Source organism: Enhydra lutris, unplaced genomic scaffold (genome assembly GCF_002288905.1).
Source record: "Enhydra lutris kenyoni isolate GAN:26980312 unplaced genomic scaffold, ASM228890v2 scaffoldscaffold40, whole genome shotgun sequence".
NCBI lineage: Eukaryota > Metazoa > Chordata > Mammalia > Carnivora > Mustelidae > Enhydra > Enhydra lutris.
The window spans coordinates 1,302,890-1,324,653 of record NW_019154124.1 but is presented as its reverse complement, the minus strand read 5'-3'; the positions used below and the strand labels follow the sequence as shown (position 1 = coordinate 1,324,653).

At 40.9% G+C, this 21,764-nt stretch overlaps 1 protein-coding gene across 1 annotated transcript in view; it reads right to left on the bottom strand.

Annotated features, from left to right (window-relative positions):
* LOC111155259 (neuronal cell adhesion molecule) overlaps window positions 1–21,764 on the bottom strand; it is a 287,921-nt gene that overhangs the window by 137,896 nt on the left and 128,261 nt on the right. The window contains exon 3 of the mRNA XM_022515369.1: window positions 16,926–16,999. The gene's annotated coding sequence lies outside the window, so the exon portion shown is untranslated. The remainder of the gene's footprint in view (window positions 1–16,925; window positions 17,000–21,764) is intronic.

Sequence of the window (21,764 nt, the reverse complement as noted above, 5' to 3'; positions counted from 1 at the left end):
TAAACGGGAAAGGGATGGGCAGTGGGGGTGGGAGCATTTGATTTACAAAGCAGAAAGCACATATCAGAGTAACATTTAAACTTTCCCAACAGACTTTTGTATTATTTGGACTTCACTGTGAGACAACAAAAATTATGTACGGGTAAGTATATTCTTGGGAGATTTTCTGATACCTGATGGAATCAAAAAGAAAACTCTTTTCTTGTAAATGACTCCTTATCATTTTCAATCTTGAATTCCTTCAGAAACATATTGTTTACTGGCAATGCCTTCACTCTGCTATTTTCTGAACTTTATGATTCATGATTTAGTAAGACAAAAATCTCATTACTATGGAAGGACATGAAGGGCTGGTTTTCTTTGCTGTGTGTTCACCCATCCGTCCCCTTTGACAAGCAGTATGATTAATGTTTTTGCACACATATTCCTACTCCCTATCTTTCATTCCTACTCCCCATCTTTACTTTCTGGATTGAAAAGTATTAATTATGGCAATAATAATATATAATCATGTCATTTTATGGTATAGTTCCATTCTTTACTAATGTAAACCTTTTCAGAAGACAGACCCCTACCTTTGAAGAAGTTCTTCCTGTACGAAGAAGTTGTCCTTTTAATTCTTTAAACCAGATGTCTAAGAGGCATTGCCCTGTGGGTCGAAGAGTGAGGGAAATGTTAACAAGACATTCGTCATCAATCATAGCAGATTGTCAATACATTAACTTCCATCCAACTCCCTGATGGGAAACACAATTACCAGGGGGCCCTGTAAGGAAAGACAAATTACGAATAGATTTGCCAAAACACATCTCTGCTGGTTTCAATCAAAAGTGACAACAGCCAGGCACCTGGGTGGCTCAGTTGGCTGGGCAACTGCTTTTGGCTCAGGTCATGATCCCGGAGTCCCTGGATTGAGTCCCACATAGGGCTCCCAGCTCAGCGGGGAGCCTGCTTTTCCCGCTGATCCTCCCCCCTCTCGTGCTCTCTCTTGCTCTAATAAATAAATAAATAAATAATCTTTATTTTTAAAAAAAGTGACAACAGAGAGTTGGCTAATACTCTGGTGGCCATCCCCCTCATGCAACCCAGCCAAAAGCGACATGTCTGTTCCCTCTTTACAGTGTGGGGGATAGAGGGTTTTTTGGTAATGCGTATGTACGGTGTGGCTAAAATACTTCCTTACTGTGGGCTCATTATTTCTGTTGTTATTCTTAAAGTGTTTCATTTAGTAGAGTAGGAATTCTTTTGACTTTGTTCAGAAGGCCCCAAGTTCTCAGTGAGGGTCCTAAAGAGATGATGGGAGCAGCCAAGAGGAGAGGAGCCCCCCCTCCCCCCGCCCCCGGGGCCATGACAAAGGCTCAGCTATGGCAGCTCCAGAGCCTGAGCTGCGACAACTCCCCGCTCCTCAGCCTGAATGTTTCCTTTGCAAATATTCCAGCTGAGAATTAGCCAGAAAAGGACAGCATGGACGGGGAATGGGACAATTGCCGCTGAGCACATTAGGTTTCATTTTTTTAGACAACCAATTCAGTGACACCCAGGACTTTCTAAGGGAGGATTTGTGGCTTTTTGGACTTCAGATTTTCAGAAACAGAAGTCATACTATCAGACCTCTGAGAAACCTTTCAGAGAAGAGAAACAAAAGTCAATTCAGGAACTCCCGACTGCATTGAAATATTAAGACAACTATGAATTGCAAAGTGATTCTGGTAATAAAATAAAAAGATGTGTAATCATCTCAGATGTTCCTGTTTATGTGTGCATTATAAAATATTTTCTGTACTACGTTGCAAAAAGCTTTATCTTAATGACATGTAAAACTACTCTTGATAGATTTTCATTAGATCTGATGCAATGATATTTTATCAGGACAAAAAAAAATGTTGTTGAGGTTAGTGATTCCTCCTTGGAATTAAAACCAATTTTAGAGTAATCAAAGTTTTCTTTCCCTGTTATTTAGTTCCCACTTTAAAAAAAAAAAACAAACTCCTTGGAAATATGTAAGAAAGAGTTTGCAAGAATCCAAAGTCATGTCTACAATAATAACTCAATCCAACAAACATATTGAATATTTCATATATATCTGTCAATACGCTTGATAAATATAAGTGAGGAAAAAAGTGTAACACATGGGTGCACCTTTACGGGTGAAAATTGATTAGGTCAGCATGTGGATGCAGTCTCCTTTCTCCCCCTCCACCCACCCATCTCTCCATCTTTCCACTATCTCCCTCCCCCGGGGCAGCTTGGCTCTGCTTCTGGTTCTGCCCAGAACCTGAGGCAGATGGCTTAGCCCAGCGCCATAGGTGACATGAGAGAACCCCTTCCCTTTCTAAGCTACTGAACATGGACCTTGGATCAGTCTTTCTCTTCACCATTACAGTGTTAATGTCTGTGATTCTTTTGGGCCTCAGGGACTCTGACCCTGCCTAATGGAGTACTTTGTTTCCAGATCATTCAAGCCAACTTCGCTCAGGGGACAGGATTCTGTCACTTCTTCCAGCCTGGTGTAATGGAGCTCTGCACTGGAACTCAAGACCAAAGCCTTGGCTAATAATATGTTGTTATTTTGTCTTGCTTTGTCAACGTCCCCACTATGAGTATCTCCTTTGGGAAGCTCAAAAGCAGAGCAGAATGTATCCTTTCTGGGTTACTGGCCAAAACACACCACCATTCTTCGCCTCCAAATAATCAAGGTAAAGCAAATTTGCAACTCAAATGGATAGCCTTCCCCTTCCTTTTTTTTTTTTTTTTTTAAGATTCCACCCACTTATTTGACAGACAAAGATCACAAGTAGGCAGAGAGGCAGGCAGAGAGAGAGGAGGAAGCAGACTCCCCACTGAGCAGAGAGCCCAATGCAGGGCTCAATCCCAGGACCCTGGGATCATGACCTGAGCCAAAGGCAGAGGCTCTAACCCACTGAGCCACCCAGGCGCCCCCTGCCCCTTCCTTCTTAAAGTCTCTTTCTTCTAAGACAAGTTTTTGCACATGGCAAGATCCATAGAAACCGACAGTGGTCCAGTTTGCAGAGCCAAGCCCAAAGGGAATCTTCACCCCAACTCTCTTGGTACCCTCACTGCGTCTGCGGCGTCTACACCACATCCCTACGGAGCTACCACTGAACGTCTCCATCACAGGTAGCTGGAGGCTACAGCTAAATGTTCAGAAGAGAATCAACTCAAGACACACATCAACAGAGTTAATTTCTCCATAAGTTTTACCTGGAAGACAAAGAGAACCCACATTTGTGTGGCTACACCAAGCCCAGACCCGGTGTATGCATGGCAGGTGACATACTCTGTAAATACCATCATCGCTTTGACAGAGAGGCAGAAACTAAAGCACGGAGAGGTCGAGTAAATGACCTTACTTGCACGACTCCCAAATATTACATCTGGATTGTAATTCTGCTTCTGCCTGAATCCAAAAACGTGTGCCTCTCCTACCTCTTCCCATGGCTTTTGAGAGAAGCCAGGATGAACTTGGAGTGGGGTGCTACTAAGATTTATGGGGAGGGCAGTGGAAGAGGAAGCTTTTGGAAGGAGTGGCCAGACTGATGGGAAGCATGGAGGAAGCCAAGAGTAGGAGGGTCGGGGAGGCAGGAGGATGGGCCACAGGGCTGATACCTGCAGGGAGGACATGTGCAAATGCGGGACCTCAGCGGCTATCAGCGGGATGCCCCCGAAGTCCCAGCTGGTGCCACCACCTCCCACGGACCACGGTTTCCAAGTGTCAGCAACACTGCCTGCCTTCTCATTCCTCTGCCTTTCTGCCAAGCATACTCTTTACTAATAATGCTTCATGGAAGACACAGGTCTGAAAATCCTACGGGGCATGGTGTGGAAGAAGATGTTCTTGAACATAACTTTTTTAAAAAATTTAAATTTAATTAATTAACATATACTATAATACTGTATATAATATAATAATGTAATAATATATAATAATTTATAATTATATGTTATAATTATATATTATATTATAATATAATTATATATATTATATATATTATATACATTATATGTGATAATATATATAATAATAATAATGTAATAATAATATAATATAATAATGTATTATTCATTTCAGGGTCCAAGTCTGTGATTCATCAGGCTTATATAACACCCAGTGCTCATTACAACACATGTTCTTCTCAATGTCCATCTCCCCATTACCCCATCCCTCCACCTCCTCCCCTCCCCCACTGCACCTGAACTTTAAAGAGACGTCAAAGGAATGTGGTTCTTTTAATAAGCTTGAATCGTTTTTAGTATCATTCAATTCAGGGCAAAATGTCCTGAAAAGAACACTCATGTAATATTGTGTAGGTATGGTTTCCCACAGACATTGTGGGAAAACTATTTTATCTTTGCTTATATATATTATTGATAGCACAAGGCCTCATTTTCAACTTTCTTGTGACTATTGAAATGCCAAGCCTTTGCAAAGACCACCAAAAGACTACGTATTAATTGTATTACCATGTCAGCAATTATCCCAAACATTTCTAGGGAATGAATTCTTGTTACATTCATTACTCTTGATTTGACAACTGTGTCAATGGGCTTTCATCACTCTGACAGAACGGGGTAATACATCATTGCTAAGGATTATTTTTCTAATAACAAAGTAACAACTCAATTTTTTTTAACCAAAATACAATCAACTTATCCTATTAAACCAAACCAGTCCTAAGTCAAAAGGTCAAGATGAGCTCTGATGTAATTTAAAAGTAGCCTTCAGAAAAGACAAATAACATCTAGGTTAAAAAAAAAAGATTTATATATCTATACATATATATATATGTATATATATGAAAAAACCCAAAGGCCATGGTACACACGGTAATTCAATGGTGCATGAGTATGATATTAAAAAAAATTCAATAATTCAAGAAAGTGAATGCTTGTCTTAGCCACTCATGGATAAATAACATAATGAATTTTGTAATCGCTCCAAAGGAAATCAAACTATTAACTGGCATGAATTTTTTTGCAGGATTTGGTTTTGTTTTGTTTTGGGCTGGTTTGGTTGAAAATGAGAACCTATAACATTCAATGCAACTGAACATCTGTTATTGCAAGCACTACGAGGTAAAAAGTAACAGCAAGCAAAAACACTCAAAACCTCATTTGGTTTATACTCTCAGGCACAACTGTGAGGACATTAAAAATGCTAATATTAGTCTTCGGTTTCTTTCAGGTAGATTTCTAAAAGCTGGCTTTATTGGTGATATGGCAATGGGCAGATTACATTAAAATATCAAGCATTTGACCCCTCAAGGCAATTCTGTTTTCAACTGTGACAATTTAATTTCCTGTTTACAATCTTAAAGAAGCTGAGAAATACTTTTTAGAACATCAGTTTTGAAAACCTTACAGGTAACAATATATTCATATACTTGTACTATTTCGTGTTTATGTAGGATGTGAAATTGTGCTTTTAGTGGTATGAAATGATAGTAATTTACAAACTTATTTTTCATCTTGGTCTTAACAAAACTTTAGTATCGGAATCATGAACTAACCCCCAAACTCTTCTTTTTTTCTCTTAACTTCCTGCCTTTGACGTGATCCTTGGACTGAATTTGGGGTCCATTCATACTTATTAACTGGAGAGAAAAGGATAAACAAACAACCCTATTAAAATTGGCATTTCTCTTTGGTTTCTCTGGGCATGCCTGTCATCCAGCAGCCTAATTCAGCTCAGCAGGGCAGAAAGCCAAAACCATCTTGAAACCCAGTTCTCATCATTTCAGCAACCTATGAAACAAAATACATTCCAAAAAGCAGAGAGTATGGCCCGGAATAAAGCAGGTTCAACTAGTACCTCTGGGAGGGGGATGGCCCCCAGACAGCCACCTCCCCCACCACCTGACTGGCTGGGGATCCAGCGACACTGGGTCCTAACGTCCAGCCCCAAGTTTGGCATCAAGTACAGACAACTCTTTCAAGACTAGTAATGTTGCTGGGACTTGGGACCAACTCCGGGGCCTCTTAAATGTCAGGGACCCCTTCTGATCGGAACTTGTCAGGTAAACCAATGTGTCAAGCTTGACCTTCCAGAGAAGGGAAACCATTGATCCCTTGATAAATCAAATTAAACAGATTGAAGACCGGCCGCCCCCAGAAGCTGAAGACTACTTCAAGTGACATTATCATTTGCTACCTTGAAGACAGGGGAGAACATCCAATTGAGAGCAAATGACATTCATCTACAGCCTGCTGGATACACACCATCTTACTTACTGTCTGTCGGGGCCCTGGCAATCAGACTGTCTCACACACACTGCTGTACCAGTTTGGAGGACAGCCATGGTACATTTCATGGTTTACAAGGAGCAACTACCGTAACCATAAATAGAAACCCAGAACTCCAGTGTGCTGTCATGGCTGGCTGTCTACCGACGCACCATGCACCCTCTCTGTTGTGCAAAGTGGCCACGGGGAAGGAGACCCACCCCTGTCCAGGCTTTACATTTCCAGCTCCTCTTGAACCTAGGTGAGACCGTGAGGTGTAAAGGAGCCTCCTTGCCCACATGTTCAAGAAGCCTGTGTCTTCCCTACCCCTCATCTCTCTACTCCTCCTGGATGATGATACACAGTGTGATTTTGGAAGTTACTTGGCATGGCCTTTGTCAACATAGTTCCCTCAAGAGTGACAGGGAGAGATCCTTCCGTCCACAAAAATAATCTACATGACCAGCACTGGACTGCTACCTGAATGGGAAAGGAATTCTAACTCAGTGACGTCTCTACCATTTGGGGGTTTCTTACAACAGCCAGGTCTGCATGTGGTGAATGTAACAGAAAACTTCAGTTAAATCTACCCCTCATTGGTCCTTTTTCTGTGTCTATAATAGAAAAGAAACAGATTTAGTTTTAAAATATTAGTGTATCCTGGGCGCCTGGGTGGCTCAGTCAAGTTATCTGCCTTCACTTCAGGTCATGTTCCCGGGATCCTGGGATCGAGTCCCACATCAGGCTCCCTGCTGAGTGGGGTGTCAGATTCTCCATCTCCCTCTGCCTCCCCTGCTTGTGCTCTCTCTCATTCTCTCTCACTCTTTCTCTGTCAAATATTAAATAAAATCTCTTTAAAAAAATTTTTAAAATAAAATAACTACTAGTGTATCCAGGGGCACCATAGTGGCTCAGTTGGCTGAGGTCTGACTCTTGATCTCAGCTCAGGTCTTGACCTCAGGATTGTGAGTTCAAGTCCCACATTAGGCTCCACGCTGGGCACGGAGTCTACTTTAAAAAAAAAAAAAAAAGAACAAAAAAAACACTAAAATATTAGAGTATTCAGAAACTATTAAACAGATCCTATTCGACACAATTAAAATAGCAGTATTTATTTTGCTGAGGGAAGAAAAAGCTTAAAGGAGGCTAGTAAAACTGTCAATGACTAAATAAAAGTGGTTGAGAAAACTTCACTAAATCCAACCAAACAAGTACAGAAGATTCACTTGATGGTATATAAAATAACACCGTACCTAGACCATGGGGAAGGTTGAACATAGTTTTTGAGAGACTCTGATTCAGTAGGTGTAGGTGGCACCTAGAAATCCACGTTTTTACTAGGGCAGCCCCAGGGGGCTCTGAAGCAGGTGGGCATGGGCCATAGGATCAGCAATGCGGTAACGAAGGTCTCTAGGGTGGTGCCTGGGTGGCTTAGTCGGTTAAGGGTCTGCCTTCGGCTCAGGTTGTGATCTCAGGGTCCTGGGATCGAATCCCACATTGGGCTCCTTGCTCAGCGGGGAGCTACTTCTCCCTCTCCCTGCTTGTGCTCTCTCTGTCCCTATCTCTCAAATAAATAAATAAAATCTAAAAAAAAAGAAGAAGAAGAAATACACCACATTGTGAGGTCATTAGATTTGCTTCCCAGAAGAAAGTAAACCTGGGTAAGTTTCCCATCCACAAAGTGGAAAACATACCCTGTCCCTAAATATTACAGAGCTCTGGGAATCTAGGCAAGTATGACATGATCCCAATCCTTAAGCAGCTCCCGGTCTCAGGAGAGTGACTGTACCCGTGTGTACCCATGTGTGCACATGCGTGTGTGTCTCTGCAGAGGAGGTGGTGATGAGGAGAAGGAGGAAGCAAAGACGCTGTCTGGGTTTAACCTAGGGAGATGGGGTCCCATCTGTGGGTGTGCAGAGGTTCCCCAGTGTGGCCCCTGGTAGTACACTGTTCTCCCTGGGCATCCTGGTTCCAGAACAGTCTCGAGACATTGTTCCCACCAACAAGGTACACAGAATGAAACAGGGAAAGGGGAGGCACCCACCCTATTCAAGAAGGAAAAGCACTTTATGTTTGCCTATTTTACATACCAAGCTTCCATGTAATGTGCCGGGAAGAAAAGATTCTAAGGCAAACAAAGACATTTTATCAAACTGTATGGCCATATGGGGAGTTACTGTTTAGTGAGTCATTTCAGTCTGGGATGATGAAAAAGTTCTGGAGATGGACGAGATTAATGATCACATAACAATGCCAGTGTACTTAGGACCACTGCACACTTGAAGATGGTTAACATAGTAAATTTTATGCTATATATATTTTGCCACAATTAAGAAAAAAACATGACTGTAGACTTCCTCTTAACTCTGTAAGTTAACAAATGCAATAGGATATTTGCAGGAAAAGAAATTAACCTAAACCTACCCTCTCTCATCAATACTTTCTATGTCCCTGAAAAGTCAAGATAACTTGAATTCAATCAACAAATTTTTCATGAGAATTACCATGGCCCAGGCACTGTTTTAGGCACTGAAGACACAGCAGTGAACAGAAGAGGAACAAATCCTGCCCTCAGACAGCATTTACTTATTCATCCCCTCATACACTTAACAAATATTAATTAAATGTCTGTCACTTGCCAAGCTCTATGCTGGGCACCAGAAATACTACAGTGAGAAAACAGAAATGAAAACATCAGCAAACCAGACCCTTCTTTGACCTCATGGAGTTTACAGTCGACTATAGGAGACAGATGCGAATCTAAAATACTCACATCAAAAAGTCATCAAAGCAGATAGGTGTGGAGCTCCCAACAGTGTGGTGGTGGGAACTGGCTCGGTCAAGGTCTTACTGAAGGGAATGATGACTGAGCTGAGATCTGATGGATGGGTTGGGCAGCGACAGTGTGGCCGAAGCAGAGCAGAGGAAAGGGGGGGGCGTGGCCCCAACGAGGCTAGAGAAACAGGTGGAGGCCCAGTGGCCACACAGAGCCCTGTGGATCTCTCAGTCTCTGTCTTAAGGGCCATTGGAAGCCACTGATGTACTATAACCAAGGCCTGGGGTGGGAGACGAATGATCTGAACAAAAATAATACTGATTCAGCTACTCTAACAATTTAAGAATACCCAATTAAAAATGAGGGCAAAGGACTACAAGTGAATTCCGGTAGAGTTACGACAATAGGTGAAAGTCGGGGTACCTGGGGGGCGCAGTCGGTTGGGCACCTGCCTTCAGCTCAGGTCATGATCACAGGGTCCTGGGATGGAGCCCCGCTTGGGCTCTATGCTCAGCAGGGAACCTGCTTCTCCCTCTCCTTCTGTCCCTCCCCCAGCTCGTGCTCCCTCTCTCTCTATCTCAAATAAATAAATAGAATCCCTTAAAAACTTTAAAAAAAATAGGTGAAAGTCTTTGAAGCTCTCAGATGAAAGACAATATTTAACATATCAAAGATTTATCATGATCAGATATTATAAACAGCATGTCAGTTTTTAATTTTTTAGTGTTTATCAATGCATAGTCTCTTAAGATTCTATTACAAAAATCTACTAATGAATCTGAATATGATTAAAAGAGAATCACCAGAATTTGCAAGACTAGTAAATTAAGTTGTCCACACTTGATCAATACTGTTTAAAGTAGAAACTTTGGGGAATAAAAAAACTGCTGAACTATTTGATCAAAGGAATGAAGTACATTAAACTTCACAAAATATGATTATTTAGGCATCTTTCATTAAGACATAAGGTGACAAAAGGACATGTAACTAAATGGTGCACTAATTTGATTAATATTCAAGAACTTGAACAAAGAATCGAATACATATCATTTCTTCCTTTAAAATATGGTTACTGATGCTAATATATATCTGTTGAATGGGGAAAAAATTCAGATCTGTATAGTGCTGTGTGCTAAGAGCAGATACATAAAGTAATAACAAAAACACCTTTTATATACCATCAAGTTAGCCACAGGCTCACTATTTTAATTTATCCAGATTTATCATTCAATAAGTAGGTAAGACATTTCCGCATTCCAAATTCTGGATGAAAATAGGAGTAGGACACATCAGGCTTTTCTGTAGTGGGTTAATCTGACCTCTGAACAATATAATACATTCCAGACTATCTCTCAAAGTTCAGAAAAAGTGTATCGACTTGACCCATATAATTTGCACAATTCTCCTTTTCACCAGATTGTCATTTATACAATTCACCTCTGTCAATTTGTTGTTCTGCTTAAATTATCTTAAGAATGCAATGTAAGAGCCAGAAGAAGGCTCCCAAGGTTGCTTTAGCTACATTTTATTATTAACTACCAAAGCCCCCCAGGATTTATAGGTCCTGGGAACCCAGGCTGATTTACAGAGGTCTCTACCATTGCTTTTTGAGATTTAGCCTTACAAAGATCTTCATTTTAAAGTTTAATCTAGCTTGGTTTAAAACCTAATAATTATTGTTCTATCACTGTACACTTTGGCCTGAACAAATTTAATATACTTGGGTACAAAAATTTCATAAATTTTCATAAATTTCATGTGCAAAATTCTTCTGATGTTTAAAGCGGTGTTTTAGATGTCCAATGAAACTGCCCATTAGTACAAAAACTGTAGTTAGTATTCCTAGCAGATGCCACAAATGAGAAGTCAGATTGTAGAGAAATGGATAAAAATGCAGTAAATCAGATTTAGTAAAAAGAACGAATACATTTACCATATAAAGGAAGGGAAATCTTTTTTAAAAAAATTAGAAGTATAATTTGCATTTTCATTGTTGGCACCAAACAAATCTCACTAGAAATATAAAATGAGAAGTCAGAAAAACTTTCAAACATTTGGATAAAGACTAGATATTTCTTCTTCTCCTTCTCCTTCTTCTTCTTCTACTTCTTCTTTACTATCACCTTTCAAAGTTGCTAAGTCATTCTTTCAAAATTCTCTTTTAGATCCTTTAAGTTTTTCAGTCTCTTCTCGACACAGACATGAACTCACAAGCAGGTCCCACACTTTGATTTCTCCTCACAGCTTCCTAAGTAGCTGCCATGCTCACTGAACTCAATTTGACGTCTTTTCATAACACTGCTCTGGAAGGAAGAAGGAATGAGCCCAACTGAATCAAAATAAAATGAATACAACTCTGTTGTAGCTTCGGTGCTGTTCATCCTGTGGTCCCCATACCAGTCACTGACTAGCACCAGGGGTATCCTAAGAAGATTCTGTCTTCACTTCTTAGTTGTCTATGTAAGCACTGATTTTTCAATTTCACTTGTATTGGTTTTTTGAACCAGAAGGAACTTTATGAACAAAGAAAAGAAAAAAATCAACAAGCAAAGAAAGTCAAACAGGGTTGAAAGGATAAACCTACCATTACAGATTTCTCCATAGTGGTATCTGAGTAGAGTGGCCCATTCTTGGTCAATCCCAAGATGGCGTTGGGAGTCTCAGATCTTTCAATCGCCTAGATTAGTGTCCCAACTTGAGAACTGGACACGCTGGTGTTATGGAAATCTGGAATGTTATTAGTTCCAGGTCACTAACTAAAGTTAAGTCCAAATATGAAGCTGTCCATTTAAAGGGTTGTCTTTGATGCAATATGACCTGTATTAAATGAACCATTATTTCTAAATAAAGCAATCAAGTTATGAATTCAATAGCTTACCAGGTGATATTTAGGCAAATGACTGCCTGTTTCTGTACAAAATGGGGTTAATAATAATCCTGACCTATCTCTTAAGGTCTCGGGGAGGACAATTCATTTAGGAATTATCTAAGTGCTGTATAAATGTTTCTGGTGTTATGAGAGCTTGGTTTTATTGTCACTGGAAAGCCACCATCATAAAAAGGAATTGAGAGGTTTAGTCAGAGGTGAATTAACAAAGCTAGGTCTATGCTAATACAAGTGCCCTCTGACCTTGGATCACTGAGCTTGAAAAATCGCACAGATCGAAATGGAAATGAAGTTTGCATTTTCAGAGACAGAGTTTTTGTTAATTTATTTCCTATTCAACTCCTTTGCTTTGAAAATCATTACTTTGGAAGCAAAACAACCATTCTCAATTCCCACCTCCTTTTTGTTTTCATTATTCATTACTATTCCCAGGACCATTTGAATTTAAGCATGACACTGGAGGCATCCAAGGCCTTTCTTTCTCAATCAACTATGTGGCACACCCAGGAAACATGCCTGTCAGGAGGCATGGGCCATGTAGACAGCACACTTTTCTCATTTTAAGTTTTCTTTTCTTTAAACTGTGTGATTCCCCAGACATTCATGACTTTTAGAGGAAGTACGTTCTCTCTCCCCAATTAAATTTCCACGATACATTCATTTACTTATTTGACAAATAGTTATCGAATACCTAGTATGGGAGTACCAGGCATTGTCCTAGGCGCCAGAGGTAGTGGTGATGTAGCTTATGTCCTGGGGATGAAGACTAACAGTAAGCAAAATAAATAAGTAAAGGAACATAACATGTTAGAATGAAAAGATGAAGTGTGGTAAGAGCATGGAAGGGCGGAGATGGAGAGGGCAGCAATTTTAAATATGATGGTCCCAGAAAAGCCTCCTTGAGCAGCTGTGATTTCAGGAAAGACTTGAAGGACATGAGTGTGAGAGTCATTGGAGAAGGGCTCTGCAGACAAGGTGAGGGTTCCAGGCAAATGCAAAGGCCCTGAGGTAGGAGACTTCATGTTTGAGAACAGCCAGGAGATCAGGGCGGCTGAGGGGAGTGAGCAGGAGGAAAAGAGCTGGAGAAGGAACGGCAGAGGAATGGGTGGTGCGTGGGGTCAAGGTCTCTGACTTGCGCTCTGAGTGAAATGGGAAGCCCTGGGGAGGTTCTGAGTGGAGGAGTAACATGCTCTGACTCCCATTTTAAAGGCTGGATCTGGCTGTATGAGAATAGAAGGGGAGCAAAGCCGAGATGGGAAGGCCATCGAAGGCTACTGCAGTGGCTTGGAGCAGACATTAGTGGCTCGATCTAGAGTAGCATCTGGATAGCTTCACCACTTTCAGTTTTTAATCACATCCTGCTTCTTCATCTAGCCATACTTCCCTACTTGGATTACTTCCCTCTCGAGGAAACTATCTTTTCTTTTTTTTTTTTTTTTAATTTTTTTTTTTATTAACATCTGATGTATTATTAGCCCCAGAGGTACAGGTCTGTGAATCGCCAGGTTTACACAGAAACTATCTTTTCTTTATGAGAGTCACCTTCCCCCCACCTTCTGTCAACACTGATACTCTTCCCTCTCCCCCATCACTGTCTTTAGAAAAGGTCAAACATGCCACACTTGGATGAGGTCAGATCAGTAAGTACACTACCACTGTAAGAGAAACTGAGACATAGTTAAAAAAAAATTTTTTTAACTTCTTTGAAGAAAAATCAATTTGAACCAGGCAGCATCCAATCCAGCAGCTAGAATGGAGCTCTAAGGAGCCATATAAAATGAAAGCCTTGAACAAGGAAGTTACAGTAGGCGGTCAGCGGGTTGGTTCCTGCACGGTCCCTTTCCTTTAGGACATGGCGGGAGTTTATCAGGCAGATTTCCTCACTAGGGCTGATCAGGCGATTCCTGACTGACTGGCTTAAGATTCCATTTCTGAGAGTCAAAATTGCCATTAAGTCCCGGTTCTGTGAGAAGAGACAGAGCGAAGTGACTCCATTTCGGAGTCACTTTTTTTTTTTTTTTTAAACACTACTCTCCCAAAGCATAAATGACTTGATGGGTTCTATTGACATTCTCAGTAAAGACGCCTGCCACTCTTCAAGGCACTGCGCACAGTCCCAATGACTGCAGAGTGAAAGCCTCCCTCTGAAGTGGGGGTGGGGGTGAGGACAGGGTGGTTGGGTCCAGAAGTCTGGGATGAGGCCAACAGCTTCGGTTTTCAGCAACTTCTACAAACCTGCTTGCATTTTGAGTTAAGTCCCACTAAGTCTGCACACAACATTTTTGAAGTAATTTTTAAAATTATTTTTTAAAGATTTTATTTATTTATTTGACAGACAGAGATCACAGGTAGGCAGAGAGGCAGGCAGAGAGAGAGGAGGAAGCAGGCTCCCCCCACCGCTGAGCAGAGAGCCCGATGCGGGGCTCGATCCCAGGACCCTGGGATCATGACCTGAGCCGAAGGCAGAGGCTTTAACCCACTGAGCCACCCAGGCGCCACACACACACACACACACACACACACACACACACACACACACACACACAAAGGTATAGCAGGGCAGGATTCTTCTTCAGACTTATTATGGTTACAACCAAGACAAAACTCACGCAAGTGCAGCCAGAGCTCTAGAAAATCATTTATACAGAGTGATTTGAGGGGCACCCCTTCCCCGCCCCCCAACTCTGGTTGCTTCTGGAAATTCCGCCATTAGCTGTCCTGCATGCTCACCCAAGGTTTTCAAGCCAGGTAGAACAGATGGGGAGAATTCTTTTCTGCGGCAATAATTTACACAATTGTGTTAATGATGACGGGGAATGTGGTTTGTATCCATGACTGGATACCAATCAGCAGCGGTAGAGCTTTCCAGAGAGAAGGAAAATCGCAGTTCTGGGCATTCACATCTTGTGGATACCACAGCACACTAGTGAACGTGGGAAAGACTACTGAAAACTCCAAGTAGCTACAAAAAAACTTTCTCATTCTAATGTCAGGGACTGAACTCTTGAATAGCCTGGGGACATTCTGAATACAAGACGGCTTCAGAATTTGGGGAAGTTTCAGGGCGCCTTTGTTTCAGGGACGAAGGGGAAAAAGAACCAGGAGAAGACACTCAGGATTTAGTTTCGACCAGATTAAATCATTCACAAGGATAAAATGAGATATTTCAGTGGCTCTAAGAGATCTCCACAACTCTAAGCTCAGTTTAGTCATTCAACAAAAGACCAGCCAAAACAATCCATGAGAAGAATGTACTGAGAAAGGTAGAAGTGAACCTTTTCACTTCTGCCTCTGGAAGATAGAGATTTTAAGTAAAATAACTCACAATGAAGGAAAGAGGAAACAGTGCAACCAGCCAGGAAAACGTCCCAAACAACCGTGGGAGAGTGTCCTTGAAAGTGCGAGAGCCTTTACGGAGCTCTACCCCCGCCACCCTCCAAGGACCCCACACACTCCTCCCTGGTGGTCCCTCCCCTTGCCTCGTCTTTGTGGATCTTCCCCTTTTACTAGAAACCACCACTTCAAATAAGCTCCTGTCTTGTTGTCTTTCCATCTCTCCTAGGTATCACACAATATATTACCTCCAGAAGGACTTGACATAATATAGTATAAGAATGATTTATCATAGGCCACTTTTACTTAACACCATTACTGTTAACATCCCAATTCCCAACAACTTGGGACATCCAGACTTCGTGTCCCTGTGAGATTGAAGGGGTCGTACCCTTCCTTATTTTACGAATTAAGGACACTTGTTGGAGGAGGTGCGTATAGGTAGGTCGAAAGTAAATCACTTTACATTAACAAAGAGAGCTTTCTAGTAAAAGACCCATTTATAGAAAATGAAGTCTCTTTGGTATTGGTCTCGACTACTTAACTCAGCCATTTTGCTAGTCTTTACTAATGTTCACTTTTCAAGAACTCTTCAGAGCGGAACAAAATGTGTGCTACTTGATTTACAAAGCAACGTTCTTAGTTTCCAGGCTACTGCTTTGGGGATTTCTGGGAGGTATTTTGAAGCACCATAATAATTAGTTATATGAAATCAGTTTTAATAGAGCACAAAAGAAGCAAATTCAACTGAGGCATGAATCATTTCCTCTTCAGCAGAAAAGGACATCTGAATGGATTAATTTTAGCATTTCTCAAGGACAAGAGACAACATGCTTGCAAAATTTTCCTACCTCCAAATCTTGCAGACAATCTTCTTTTCATAATTAAAATCTATTGAGAGTTTATTTGCTAAATAGAACCTAGGAGGGCAGAGGACTGAATGTTCAAACAATCATGCTTTCATACATCCCTTATGAGATAGAGGTCTCTGAACTATGTTCCAGATCTCCGAGGAAGATATTCTTCATCAAGTTCAATACTATAATAGCTGGCTTTTCAGAAGGCCTCACAGGCCTGGCAGAGTCCGCTCTAGAGCTGATAATTCTAAGTGACATAAACGGGAAAGGGATGGGCAGTGGGGGTGGGAGCATTTGATTTACAAAGCAGAAAGCACATATCAGAGTAACATTTAAACTTTCCCAACAGACTTTTGTATTATTTGGACTTCACTGTGAGACAACAAAAATTATGTACGGGTAAGTATATTCTTGGGAGATTTTCTGATACCTGATGGAATCAAAAAGAAAACTCTTTTCTTGTAAATGACTCCTTATCATTTTCAATCTTGAATTCCTTCAGAAACATATTGTTTACTGGCAATGCCTTCACTCTGCTATTTTCTGAACTTTATGATTCATGATTTAGTAAGACAAAAATCTCATTACTATGGAAGGACATGAAGGGCTGGTTTTCTTTGCTGTGTGTTCACCCATCCGTCCCCTTTGACAAGCAGTATGATTAATGTTTTTGCACACATATTCCTACTCCCTATCTTTCATTCCTACTCCCCATCTTTACTTTCTGGATTGAAAAGTATTAATTATGGCAATAATAATATATAATCATGTCATTTTATGGTATAGTTCCATTCTTTACTAATGTAAACCTTTTCAGAAGACAGACCCCTACCTTTGAAGAAGTTCTTCCTGTACGAAGAAGTTGTCCTTTTAATTCTTTAAACCAGATGTCTAAGAGGCATTGCCCTGTGGGTCGAAGAGTGAGGGAAATGTTAACAAGACATTCGTCATCAATCATAGCAGATTGTCAATACATTAACTTCCATCCAACTCCCTGATGGGAAACACAATTACCAGGGGGCCCTGTAAGGAAAGACAAATTACGAATAGATTTGCCAAAACACATCTCTGCTGGTTTCAATCAAAAGTGACAACAGCCAGGCACCTGGGTGGCTCAGTTGGCTGGGCAACTGCTTTTGGCTCAGGTCATGATCCCGGAGTCCCTGGATTGAGTCCCACATAGGGCTCCCAGCTCAGCGGGGAGCCTGCTTTTCCCGCTGATCCTCCCCCCTCTCGTGCTCTCTCTTGCTCTAATAAATAAATAAATAAATAATCTTTATTTTTAAAAAAAGTGACAACAGAGAGTTGGCTAATACTCTGGTGGCCATCCCCCTCATGCAACCCAGCCAAAAGCGACATGTCTGTTCCCTCTTTACAGTGTGGGGGATAGAGGGTTTTTTGGTAATGCGTATGTACGGTGTGGCTAAAATACTTCCTTACTGTGGGCTCATTATTTCTGTTGTTATTCTTAAAGTGTTTCATTTAGTAGAGTAGGAATTCTTTTGACTTTGTTCAGAAGGCCCCAAGTTCTCAGTGAGGGTCCTAAAGAGATGATGGGAGCAGCCAAGAGGAGAGGAGCCCCCCCTCCCCCCGCCCCCGGGGCCATGACAAAGGCTCAGCTATGGCAGCTCCAGAGCCTGAGCTGCGACAACTCCCCGCTCCTCAGCCTGAATGTTTCCTTTGCAAATATTCCAGCTGAGAATTAGCCAGAAAAGGACAGCATGGACGGGGAATGGGACAATTGCCGCTGAGCACATTAGGTTTCATTTTTTTAGACAACCAATTCAGTGACACCCAGGACTTTCTAAGGGAGGATTTGTGGCTTTTTGGACTTCAGATTTTCAGAAACAGAAGTCATACTATCAGACCTCTGAGAAACCTTTCAGAGAAGAGAAACAAAAGTCAATTCAGGAACTCCCGACTGCATTGAAATATTAAGACAACTATGAATTGCAAAGTGATTCTGGTAATAAAATAAAAAGATGTGTAATCATCTCAGATGTTCCTGTTTATGTGTGCATTATAAAATATTTTCTGTACTACGTTGCAAAAAGCTTTATCTTAATGACATGTAAAACTACTCTTGATAGATTTTCATTAGATCTGATGCAATGATATTTTATCAGGACAAAAAAAAATGTTGTTGAGGTTAGTGATTCCTCCTTGGAATTAAAACCAATTTTAGAGTAATCAAAGTTTTCTTTCCCTGTTATTTAGTTCCCACTTTAAAAAAAAAAAACAAACTCCTTGGAAATATGTAAGAAAGAGTTTGCAAGAATCCAAAGTCATGTCTACAATAATAACTCAATCCAACAAACATATTGAATATTTCATATATATCTGTCAATACGCTTGATAAATATAAGTGAGGAAAAAAGTGTAACACATGGGTGCACCTTTACGGGTGAAAATTGATTAGGTCAGCATGTGGATGCAGTCTCCTTTCTCCCCCTCCACCCACCCATCTCTCCATCTTTCCACTATCTCCCTCCCCCGGGGCAGCTTGGCTCTGCTTCTGGTTCTGCCCAGAACCTGAGGCAGATGGCTTAGCCCAGCGCCATAGGTGACATGAGAGAACCCCTTCCCTTTCTAAGCTACTGAACATGGACCTTGGATCAGTCTTTCTCTTCACCATTACAGTGTTAATGTCTGTGATTCTTTTGGGCCTCAGGGACTCTGACCCTGCCTAATGGAGTACTTTGTTTCCAGATCATTCAAGCCAACTTCGCTCAGGGGACAGGATTCTGTCACTTCTTCCAGCCTGGTGTAATGGAGCTCTGCACTGGAACTCAAGACCAAAGCCTTGGCTAATAATATGTTGTTATTTTGTCTTGCTTTGTCAACGTCCCCACTATGAGTATCTCCTTTGGGAAGCTCAAAAGCAGAGCAGAATGTATCCTTTCTGGGTTACTGGCCAAAACACACCACCATTCTTCGCCTCCAAATAATCAAGGTAAAGCAAATTTGCAACTCAAATGGATAGCCTTCCCCTTCCTTTTTTTTTTTTTTTTTAAGATTCCACCCACTTATTTGACAGACAAAGATCACAAGTAGGCAGAGAGGCAGGCAGAGAGAGAGGAGGAAGCAGACTCCCCACTGAGCAGAGAGCCCAATGCAGGGCTCAATCCCAGGACCCTGGGATCATGACCTGAGCCAAAGGCAGAGGCTCTAACCCACTGAGCCACCCAGGCGCCCCCTGCCCCTTCCTTCTTAAAGTCTCTTTCTTCTAAGACAAGTTTTTGCACATGGCAAGATCCATAGAAACCGACAGTGGTCCAGTTTGCAGAGCCAAGCCCAAAGGGAATCTTCACCCCAACTCTCTTGGTACCCTCACTGCGTCTGCGGCGTCTACACCACATCCCTACGGAGCTACCACTGAACGTCTCCATCACAGGTAGCTGGAGGCTACAGCTAAATGTTCAGAAGAGAATCAACTCAAGACACACATCAACAGAGTTAATTTCTCCATAAGTTTTACCTGGAAGACAAAGAGAACCCACATTTGTGTGGCTACACCAAGCCCAGACCCGGTGTATGCATGGCAGGTGACATACTCTGTAAATACCATCATCGCTTTGACAGAGAGGCAGAAACTAAAGCACGGAGAGGTCGAGTAAATGACCTTACTTGCACGACTCCCAAATATTACATCTGGATTGTAATTCTGCTTCTGCCTGAATCCAAAAACGTGTGCCTCTCCTACCTCTTCCCATGGCTTTTGAGAGAAGCCAGGATGAACTTGGAGTGGGGTGCTACTAAGATTTATGGGGAGGGCAGTGGAAGAGGAAGCTTTTGGAAGGAGTGGCCAGACTGATGGGAAGCATGGAGGAAGCCAAGAGTAGGAGGGTCGGGGAGGCAGGAGGATGGGCCACAGGGCTGATACCTGCAGGGAGGACATGTGCAAATGCGGGACCTCAGCGGCTATCAGCGGGATGCCCCCGAAGTCCCAGCTGGTGCCACCACCTCCCACGGACCACGGTTTCCAAGTGTCAGCAACACTGCCTGCCTTCTCATTCCTCTGCCTTTCTGCCAAGCATACTCTTTACTAATAATGCTTCATGGAAGACACAGGTCTGAAAATCCTACGGGGCATGGTGTGGAAGAAGATGTTCTTGAACATAACTTTTTTAAAAAATTTAAATTTAATTAATTAACATATACTATAATACTGTATATAATATAATAATGTAATAATATATAATAATTTATAATTATATGTTATAATTATATATTATATTATAATATAATTATATATATTATATATATTATATACATTATATGTGATAATATATATAATAATAATAATGTAATAATAATATAATATAATAATGTATTATTCATTTCAGGGTCCAAGTCTGTGATTCATCAGGCTTATATAACACCCAGTGCTCATTACAACACATGTTCTTCTCAATGTCCATCTCCCCATTACCCCATCCCTCCACCTCCTCCCCTCCCCCACTGCACCTGAACTTTAAAGAGACGTCAAAGGAATGTGGTTCTTTTAATAAGCTTGAATCGTTTTTAGTATCATTCAATTCAGGGCAAAATGTCCTGAAAAGAACACTCATGTAATATTGTGTAGGTATGGTTTCCCACAGACATTGTGGGAAAACTATTTTATCTTTGCTTATATATATTATTGATAGCACAAGGCCTCATTTTCAACTTTCTTGTGACTATTGAAATGCCAAGCCTTTGCAAAGACCACCAAAAGACTACGTATTAATTGTATTACCATGTCAGCAATTATCCCAAACATTTCTAGGGAATGAATTCTTGTTACATTCATTACTCTTGATTTGACAACTGTGTCAATGGGCTTTCATCACTCTGACAGAACGGGGTAATACATCATTGCTAAGGATTATTTTTCTAATAACAAAGTAACAACTCAATTTTTTTTAACCAAAATACAATCAACTTATCCTATTAAACCAAACCAGTCCTAAGTCAAAAGGTCAAGATGAGCTCTGATGTAATTTAAAAGTAGCCTTCAGAAAAGACAAATAACATCTAGGTTAAAAAAAAAAGATTTATATATCTATACATATATATATATATGTATATATATGAAAAAACCCAAAGGCCATGGTACACACGGTAATTCAATGGTGCATGAGTATGATATTAAAAAAAATTCAATAATTCAAGAAAGTGAATGCTTGTCTTAGCCACTCATGGATAAATAACATAATGAATTTTGTAATCGCTCCAAAGGAAATCAAACTATTAACTGGCATGAATTTTTTTGCAGGATTTGGTTTTGTTTTGTTTTGGGCTGGTTTGGTTGAAAATGAGAACCTATAACATTCAATGCAACTGAACATCTGTTATTGCAAGCACTACGAGGTAAAAAGTAACAGCAAGCAAAAACACTCAAAACCTCATTTGGTTTATACTCTCAGGCACAACTGTGAGGACATTAAAAATGCTAATATTAGTCTTCGGTTTCTTTCAGGTAGATTTCTAAAAGCTGGCTTTATTGGTGATATGGCAATGGGCAGATTACATTAAAATATCAAGCATTTGACCCCTCAAGGCAATTCTGTTTTCAACTGTGACAATTTAATTTCCTGTTTACAATCTTAAAGAAGCTGAGAAATACTTTTTAGAACATCAGTTTTGAAAACCTTACAGGTAACAATATATTCATATACTTGTACTATTT